Raw genomic sequence first — 10,792 nt, forward strand, 5'->3', positions numbered from 1 at the left:
AAGTTAAAAAATTTGATAAATGAAACTTTATCGAGATGGTAAACTTTTGCTCTTCAAAAGATACCATTAAGAAAGTGAAAAGGAAAAACAGAACAAGAAAAAATACAATTTAAATATCTGACAACTGATATGCAGAATATATATATATATTTTAATCTTCCTAAAACTCATTAAGGACACAGCTCAATTTTTTAAATGGGCAAAATATTTTAACATACATTTTACAAAAGCAGATATACAAATGGCCAATAAACAGATGAAAAGACTCTCAACATTTGATTGGCTTCAATTAAAGAGACTGGTAATACCAAGTGCTAGTAAAGCTGTGGAGCAATTAGAACTTATATTCTGCAGATAAGAATGTAAGGCGGTTCAATGTACTTTGGAAAATTGACAGTTTGTTACAAAGCTAAATACACATTTACCATGTGATCAGCCATTCTAGTTATAAGCATTCAACTGAGAAAAATAAAAATACATATTCACATAAAGTATTATACACAAATATTCATAGCTTTATTTACAAAAAATGTGAAATAACTGATATGCCCATCAAATAGTGCATGGATAAACAGTTAGTATATCCAATATTATAATGTAATACCATTCAGTAAGAAAAAGGAATGAACTACTTCTATAGACAACAACATAGATGAACCTCATAATCATTATATTGACTGACAGAAATAAAACACAAAAAGTACATACTGTGTGGCTATATAAAAATCTAGAAAATGAAAACTAAAGTGACTCAGTGATTGGCCAGGGCCAAGATCAGAAGGAAAGATGAACTGCAAAGGAGCACAAGAAACACGTGGGAATGATGGAGGTATGCTGTATCTTGAGTGTGGTGGTAGATTCACAGGAGTATACAACTGTCAAAACTCATCAAAGAGTACTCTTTAAATGAGTGTGGTTTGTTGTATATAAAGTATATCTCAATGAGGATTTTTTAAAAAAGAAGTAACCTGGATTTATGAGAGAAATATGCTTAAATAAATCATAGGTGAACTAAAAAACAGAGAACTCACGGGGAGATTTTAACAGCAGACTGAAAACATATGTCAGGATTAATGAACTTGAAGAATTATCCAAACTGAACCACAAAGAGAAAAATGGGTTAAAATAATCTGAGTAAGGGAAATAAAAAACAAATGAAGTTCTAGGAAGAGAGGGAAGAGAAAATAAGAAAGATAAAGGCATTTGAGAAACAATGGCTGAGAGGTTACCAAACTGATGAAAGACATTCTTCACAGTTTCAAGATCAGCAAGCCCCAAACAGGATAAATACAAAGGAAACCACACCTAGATACATCAAAGTCAAACCAATGAGACTAAAGATAAACAAGACAATCTCAAAAGTATCCACAGAAAAAAACAATAGCAAAAATACCACTGACTTTACAAAAAATCCCATCAAAGCACAAGGCAATGGAGTGACACCTTTAAAGAAAAAACTACCCAACTATACTTCTATACCCAGGAAATATCTTTCAAAATCAAAGACAAAATTTTTGAAATTTCTCAAATATAAAATCTAAGAGAAAAAAATGATGGTTTAATATTTAAATTTCCTTTCAGATAAAAGGAAAGTGAACCCAGATGGAACATTAAAGTGCAAGAAAGAATGAACTGCTCAAGGGAAGGTAAATTAATGGATAAAAATTTAAAAATATTGACTCGAGAGTAACAATAACTATGTCATCTGACATTTGTAGCATGTAGAAATAAAATATATAACAAGAAAATAAAAACAAGGCATCAGGGAAGAAAAGGGGCCCCTCAGAGATGGGAAACAAATGAGGTAGGTCCAACTACTGCCTCAGCTTACTGCCTGGAGATGTTTAGGCCACAGTGCAAAGAGGGAGAGAGGCACAGAAGGAGAGTTCCAGGGCTCTTTTAGAGTCTCCTGAAGTGTTCAGTAGTGCATGCATGCTAGGAAACTACCTGAGACCAAGGAAAGAATGAACCAAATAATCGAAGGGAATAGTGGCCACAGATCAGACAGGCCTAGGAAAAGTGCCTGTTCCCAACAGTCAAGAGTTATAAAACCTCATGCTAAATGCAATCTAAATGGTCTAAACAAACCCAGTTAAAAGGCAGAAGTTGTCTATTAGATTGTCAGATAAGCTAAAAATAAATGTAGCAAAAAGGATGTCACGTCAACACTAATCAAGAGAAAAATGGAGTGGTTGTACTATCAGACCGATTAGATTTTAGAGCAAAGAATGTTACCAGAGACAAAGAGTATCATTTCACAATGATAAAGGGGTTACTTTGTTGACGAAGACATAAAAATGCTAATTATTACATCCTAATCATCCAACATCTATGCTATTAAAAGAGCTTCAAAATACATGAAGCAAAAACAAGTAAGTTGCGGATTGCTAGTTTTTGATTTTCTTAAAGATATCTATAGCTTGTTACTTTACCACAAAAAATTTTTAACTCATCACTTAAGATAGAGTAACTTTTATCTTGATTGAGAAAGGAAATTGTCCATAGAAAATTACTAAAATCTGATATGCAGACACAAAACAAATTACTCCCGTATGTTGACTCTTTTTAACTTTCCCACCAAGAAAATATGAGGTCCATATGGCTTTAATGGTGAATTCTTCCAAATAGTTAAGGAACAAATAATACCAAATTTGTACAAACTCCTCCAGAGAATAGAAAAGGGAATGCGTCCGAGCTCAGTTTTTAACACCAGCAAACACTGATACCAAAACCAAAAAAAAAAATTACAAAAAGCAGTAACAGGCTAGTGTCTCCCTTGAATGGAGATGTAAAAATCCTAACAAAATATCAATAAACAGGATTCCATGGAAAATTTTTTAAAATATGTAATATATTATAACCAAGAGGGAAATTATTCCAAGAATAGAAGGATGGTTTAATATTTCAAAATTCCAATAGTATAATTCACATTAAGAGAATAAAGAAATGGAGGGAAAGCACAATCATCTCAATAGGTAAAGAAGGCACATTTGATAAAATTAAATATTCATGATCTCAGGGGAAAAATCCTTAACAAAATAGACACGGAAGGAAATGTTCTTGATCTTAAAAAGTATATCTAGTAATAAAACCCTATAGCTGCACCATTCTCAATAGTGAAATATTCAAAGCTTTCTCTCCAAGGTCAAAAACAAGGTGAGGATGCCCATTATCACCACTTTTATTCACCTTTATGCTGTAGGCCCTAGGCAGTGCTATAAGGTTAGAAAGAGAAATAAAAGGTTTAAGACCAGAGACAAAAAGTAAACTGATTTTCATTTATATATTATGTGATTGTAAAGACAGAAAATCTGAAAATACATCAACTAATAGAATCAATAATTAGCAACAAGCTTTCTAGACAGAAGCCCAACATATAAAAATCATCTTTCTAGATTTTAGCAAGAAATGATCAGAAAGTAAAATTTTTAAAAATACCACTTATAAGACAATCAAAAAATTAAATATCTAGAATAAATTTAAGAAAAGTTCCATAAGGTTAATATTGAGAACTACAAAATATTGTGAGTTCATACCATAGAAATGAAAGATGACTTAAATAAATGGAAAGCTGTATCATGTTTATGAATGAAAAGACTGAATATTGATAAGCTGTCAGTTTCTCCTACTTTGATGTGTAGATTCTGTACAGACCCAATCAAAAGCACAGCAGGAATTTAGGTGGATACTGATAGGCTGAATGTTAAATTTATATGGAAATGCAAAAAACCTAAAATAGCCAAGAAAATCTTAAAGAAGAATAAAGTTGGAAGACTTGATACAATCAGAGTTCAAGCTTTACTGTAAAACTCCAGTATTTAAGACAGTAGGATATTAGTACAAGGATAGACAAATAGACCAATGTAACAAAACAAAATCCAGAAATATACCTTTGCATATAAAGTCACTTGGTTTAGGACAAAAATATCACTGCAGTTCAGCAGGGAAACGGTAATCTTTCTTATTAATGGGAAAATAATAAACCCACCAAACCCAAAAAACTAATTCAAGGTGGATCATCGACTGAGATATAAAAACTAAATAATAAAGCTCTAGAAGAAAACAGAACAGTAACTTCACAGCCTTGAGGTAGGCAAAGATTTCTTAAACATGACAGAAAAAAGCACTAACCTTAAAAGACAAAATTGATAAATTTGTCTTTTTGATAAGTTTCATTAACATTGAGAACTTCTATTATCAAAACACATCAGTAGAAATAAAACAGGTAAGCCACAATCTAAGAGAACATATTTGCAATACATATATCTGATGTATCTGATAATGGGTTGTATCCATAATATATAAAGAATTCTACAGATCAATAAGAAAGCTTTTAAAATTGGCAAAATGCTTGATCAGGCACTTCTCAAAAAAAAGAAGCTAAACATACATCTACCTTAAGATGCAGCAATTCCACTCCTAAGTATATCCCCCCACAATAACATATTGAGTTAATGTCTGTAAAAACTGGTACAAAATGTTTATACCAGCTTTATTCCTAATAGCCAAAAACTGGCAACAACCTAAACATCCATTGACAGCTGAATGGATAAACAAATTGTGGCATACTCACACAGTGGAACATGACACAACAATAAAAGAAAGAATAAACTACCAATATGCACAACACAGATAAATCTTGAAACATTATGATAAGCAAAAGAAAAGAAATGCAAGAGTACAAATTATAGATTACATTTATAGGAAGCTCAAGAACCAGCAAACTAATTTATGTGATATAATCAAAAAACTTACCTCTGAGAGATGGAGTATTAACAAGGAGGTAATACCAGAGGGTTTCCTTGGGCCTGAAAATGGTTTGTGTCTTGATCTGGGTAGTGGTTACACAAGTATATACATATGTCAGAATATATATATGCTTAAGGCTTATTTCACTATATACAAATGAAACTCTAATTTTTTAAAAATATGGACTGGCAGTACATATATTATTTGGGACATTGCATGCACAAGCTTTGTGCAGCATACTCTTTGTTATGAGGGCATTAAAAAAAACTTTAATTCTATCTAGGGATACAATATAGCATAGTGGCTGAAAGTTTGGGTTTGAGAGTCAATCCTTCAACAAAAATTTGTTGAGCTCCTTATTATGAACCAGGCTGTATTTTGTTCAGTGGGATAATAAACAGCAAACAACATAGCCAACAGCCCACCCTCACAGAGACCATAGTCTAGTGGGAGACACAAACAACAAAATATGAACAAATAGTAAATACTACATAGAAAAATAAGAAAGGACAATTGGACACCCAGTAAGGAGGCTACTTTAGAGAAGCTCCTCTGAGATTACATTTGATCAGAGACCTGAATAATGTAAAGAAGCCAGCCCTTGGGCAATCTACTTGATTTCTCTGAGCCTTAGTTTCATCACCAGTAAAATGGGCATCATAATAACTCCAGGTTGTATTAAGGATGGAAGAGAGCATACATAAAATGCTAACACAGCATCTGATGTATCATTAAGGACACAGTAAATAATAATTGCTTAAATCATAGATACAAACAGAGTAAGAGAAACAGAATCAATGCATCAGTACTATAGGGTGTGGGCTTTTTGTTAATCTATATATACAGTGTAGTTGTTCCATATGTATTTGGGGATCCATGTATTTGAATATAGCACCTGATGTGTAATGCGTCTATCCCAATACAGCACTAGTGCAGAAAAAGAAAGGAGTTAAAAATAGGGACACTGAAGAACAAGAATTGGCAAAGGAAAATGGAGAATTCTAAGGGACAGATTCAGAGTAATTATTCTAAACAGATGACTCACCTTTCCAAGTCATAAGATGCAGAACTGAGATGAGCCAGATAATAAGCTAAATAAATTGCCACAGTTGAATCTAAACTTATGTGGACATATTTCACACCTTTGTTCATCTGGTTCCTACACCTGGAATACTCTCTCTCTCTCCATTCCCAATCTACCATGTGTGATTCCTAGAAGGCACTGTGCTTTCTCAAGCCTCTCTACCTCTTTGGTGGTTCTTTCTTAAGTTGGAATTCCCTCCAAATTTCTATCATGATCTTGTACTCAAGTCTTGGCCGTTATTAGAAAATATTGCCCACCCTATCTGTACAGGCAGGTTAGGTGTCCCTCACCTGGGCTCACATTTCTCATCTTTCAATAGGAGTTCAATAGTTCTTGAATGATTGTTACAAAAGCATTTTGGAAACAGAGGTATTTGGGTATTTCCCTAGGATCCTGGCACACCATACATAAAGCACCATCTGGTGGTAAAAGAGGGTGACTGTACTTCTAATTCACCAAGATGTTTCAAGTCTGAGCTTTCAGAGAGCCTTAAAGATTACATTAGAAAAAAACTCATGACTTGTATATAGGGCAGCTATTGCCAAAAAATTTTTCTTGAGTGATGTTTCCTGATCTTTTACCTCCTGTTTTTCTTACCCTCTTCCCCATTTCCTCCCATCTTCTCTTTGCAATCCCTTTCTCTTACATTTCAACTGGTCCATTGAAAATACAGTTCTGGTTGACATTTCTTTGGTTTTGGCTGTCCCCAGAGCATCCAGAACTCTCTTTTAGAATTCACACATCCAGATTGTGTGTGATCTTGGTGAGGCAATAATTCCTGGAGACCACATTCTATTACTGAAGCTGAAGGAAACAGGTCCTTGCCCTCCTTGACTCAGCAGAGCCAAGGCCAGGTACATGACTGAAGTTCAGTTATCAAGTGCTGCTTCTTGGGCTCACACTGTTGAGCCAGCGATGTAGAGACAAGAGGAAAGTCTAGAGGTGTGCACAGCAGGTTGCCATGCGTCCTCACTACCTGCCTTACGATGATTGCTGGTGTTCCTAGTGCCCACTCCTCCACAGGCCCCTCGATTCCTGCCCATTTCCAAGTCTGATTCTCCCAGCTCCCGTTACTCTGTGAGCTTCCTGATGGTCTTCCAACAACTCCCTTAAGTTAGTCCAAGTCAGTATCCATGGGCTTGTCTGCCTGCAAGTTCGTAAAACAATTAAAAGTCAGACTAGTGTGCTGGCATAAAATGAGGCTATCTATCCTCCATTTTCAGGGAATAAATTTGAGGATTGAAGAGATACAATTAGATCCTAGCTTTACTTAGTGAGGTGGCTTAAGCAAAGCCATGTGGAGTTAATGTGAGGGTCCTTTGAAATGAAAACCAGAAAAAGAAAGGGGCAAATGTCAATAGGAGGATTAGACATTTCTAATATTGATTAGATCTGGTAGTCCTGGAATGAAAATTGATCCTCATAATCGCACACTAATTTAAGGTATTTTAGGAGAAAACAAGCTGCAGCTGGGAAGCACTCAGCAGACTTCCCCTGCCTTACAGAACCTCTCTCCCTGAAGAGAAAAATGGGGGAAAAAGGACCATATGTATACATTCAGTAAGTATGTCACACAAGAGAATTTATGAGACCCAAAAGAAACTAGGGACCAAAACTTTATTCTGTGGGCTTAAGAGTAACTTGTCCAAAAACAAAGAAACATGGAGACTCTCCTGAGATACTGTCACCTGAGGTCTAATGCAGTGAGGTCCTGCTCTGCTCTTGTGCAGGACAGGGGAGAGTTAAGACCAAAAGTCGATTCCCTGCTCCTGCCGCTGGACTCCATATAACATTGGAACATCCATTTGACCTCTTAATAAAGAACAGCTTAAAGTTCTAAGTCTAGTGTGTACTCAGAGAAAAGAATCTATTTGAAACAGGGAAGCAGAACCTTACTCCATGGCTGCTGACAGCTTATCAAGTGTTTCATGGATCACCTTTGATGTATGAAAAAAGTCATTGCCCCACCTAAGATCATTGAGATTTTCTTCATTATCTGCTAGGAGCTTTATAATTTTGCATTTACATTTAGGTTTATGATACATTTACCTAATTTTTGTGACAGGTGTAAGGCCTGTGTCTAGATTCACTTTTTTGCATGTGCATGTCATTCCAGCATCATTGTTGAAGAGACTTGCCTCATTGTATTGTCTTTTCTCCTTTGTCAGATTAGTTGAATGATGTGGGTCTATTTCTGGGCTCACTAATCTCCTTTTCTATTCTTTTGCCAAATACCACAATGTTTTGATTACTGTGGCCTCACAGTAAGTTTTGAAGTTGGGCACTGTCAGTCCTCCAATTTTGTACTTTTCCTTTAATATTGAATTGGCTTTTCTGGGTCTTTTGCTTCTCCATACAGACTTCAGAATCAGTTTACTGATAGATACAACATAACTTTCTGGGATTTTAACGTGATTGCATTAAACCTATAGATCAAGTTAGGTAGAACTGGCATCTTGACATTGCATCTTCCTATCCTTGAACCTAGGATATCTCTCCATTTATTTAGTTCTTTTACTTCATTCATTAGAGTTTTGCAATTTTCTTCATATAGATATTGTACTTACTTATATTTATATCTAAGTATTTTATTTTGGAGGTTGCTAATGTAAATGATAATGTATTTTTAATTACAAATTTCACTTGCTCATTGCTAGTATTTAGGAAAGTGACATAGATTAACCTTGTATCTTCCCACTTTGATATACTTAGTAGTTCCAGCTTAATTCTTGCAGATTTTCTATAATCATGTCATCTGCAAGCAAAGAGTTTTATTTCTTCTTTCCCAATCAGTATGCCTTTTATTTCCTTTTCTTCTCTTATTGCATTGACTAGGACTTCAGTACAATACTGAAAAAGAGTGGTGAGAGAGAACACCCTTGCCTTGTTTCTATCTTAGCAAAAAAGTTTCTAGTTTCTTACCATTAAGTAGGATGTTAGTTGTAGGATTTTTGTACTGTTCTCTATCAGGTTGAGGATGTTTCCCTCAATTCCTAGTTTTCTGAGTTTTAATCATGAATGGGTGTTGGATTTTGTCAAAATTCTTTATCTGCATCTATCAGTATGATCGTGTGATTTTTCTTCCTTAGCCTAAGGATGTGGATTACATTAATTGATTTTTCAAATGTTGAAGTAGCCTTGCACATCAGGGACAAATCCCACTTGGTCTTGGCATATAATTCTTTCTATACACTGTCAGATTCAATCTGCTAACCTTTTGTTGAGGATTTTTGCATCTGTGTTCATGAGAGATACTGGTCTGCAGATTCTCTTCTTGTAATATCTTTGCCTGGTTTTGGTATTAGGGTTACGCTGGTCTCATCCTGAGTTAGGAATTAATCTCTCTGCTATCTTTGGGAAGAGATTGTAGATCATCAGCATAATTTCTTCCTTAAATGTTTGTTGAACACACCAGTGAACTCCTCTAAGCCTGGCTTCAATCAAAATATGTTAACTAGGGTTGGTAACTGCTGTGGTGATATTGAAACCCTCATAACTTGCTGATGGGGCTGTAAAATGGTGCAACAGGTTTGGAAAAGAGTTTATCAGTTCTTCAAAAAGTTAGACAGAATCACCCTTCACAAAATTAAAAGAGAGGGGATTAAAGACGGCTGCATGAGAGCAGAGACAGAGGCTTCCTCCTAAAACTGGATACAATTAGAAAATATAGTTGGTGCAACTAACCCTGAGAGAGCAACAGGAAAGAGGATGGCGCCAGACTGCATACACCTGGAGAAAAGAGCAGACATCACCAAACGGGGTAACATACTGGAGCTGTGGCTCGGCGGGACTTGAGCCCTTCCCCACCCCAGCTCACCGGCCGGAGGAAGAGAAACGGAGCAGGGAGGGGGTGGAAGGCTAGGGAATGCTGAATACCTAGCTCTGGAGATCTGCGCTGGGAACACAAACCTACATTTCATGGTGCTTTCATCATATTCTTCTGATTACAGGATTGGAAAGCTGGGACAGGCGGAGTACCTGGGGAGACTGGGATTCCTGCCGCTTCTGGAAAGCAGGGATCCATATCCGGCTGCTCTGGGACAGAAGCTTATATCTGTGTGCTCAGCCCACTGGTTCAGGCAGTGGAAACAGGCACAGCAGCCAGGAAGTGGGGAACAGCTCCTTCCTCCCCTCAGGCACCAATACCACCCCCGTGCGACCCTCAACATTGCTTCAGGGGCTGAGCAGTTCCAGAATAGAGCTTCTAGACACAAGAGGGCGCCATATACAAATACGAAACGCCAAAGAAACCTGGTCCAGAGTAAAATTATTAATACAACTCCTGAGAAAGATTTAAATGATATGGATCTTGTGACTCTTCCTGAAAGGGAGTTCAAAATAAAAATCATTAACATGCTAATGGAGATACAGAAAGACATCCAAGAACTCAGGAATGAATTCAGGTTGGAGATCCAATCATTGAAGAGCACGATGGAGGGTATTAAAAGCAGGTTGGACTAAACTATGTTTTCTAACTTTATCTTGCATCTACCTACCACTTCAGTATTTTATTAAAAATAAAAATAAAAATAATAATAATAAAGGGAGAAATGTGGGATCCACGTATAAATCAAGTATAAAAATCAAACGAATATTCATATTTGACCTGATTGTTTATAGTTCATAATGCATGATCAAAACCGAAAGTTTTTGTGATGAATGCCCTTGTACTGTTCACCATGTAAGAACTTATTCACTATGTAAGAATTCGTTCACCATGTAAGAACTTGTTCGTTATGCTTCAGAAGATTGGAGACTGACAAGAATTAGGCTTGAGATGGATTAATGATTGTGCATTGAGCATTGACCCCCTATACAGAATTTTATTGTTGTTAACAACCATTTGATCAATAAATATGAGAGATGCCCTCTCAAAAAAAAAAAAAAAAGCAGATTGGATACGGTGGAGGAGACAATAAATGAAATAGAAACTAGAGAAGATGAATACAAAGAAGCTGA

This window comes from Manis javanica, chromosome 11, assembly GCF_040802235.1.
Source record: "Manis javanica isolate MJ-LG chromosome 11, MJ_LKY, whole genome shotgun sequence".
Taxonomy (NCBI): domain Eukaryota; kingdom Metazoa; phylum Chordata; class Mammalia; order Pholidota; family Manidae; genus Manis; species Manis javanica.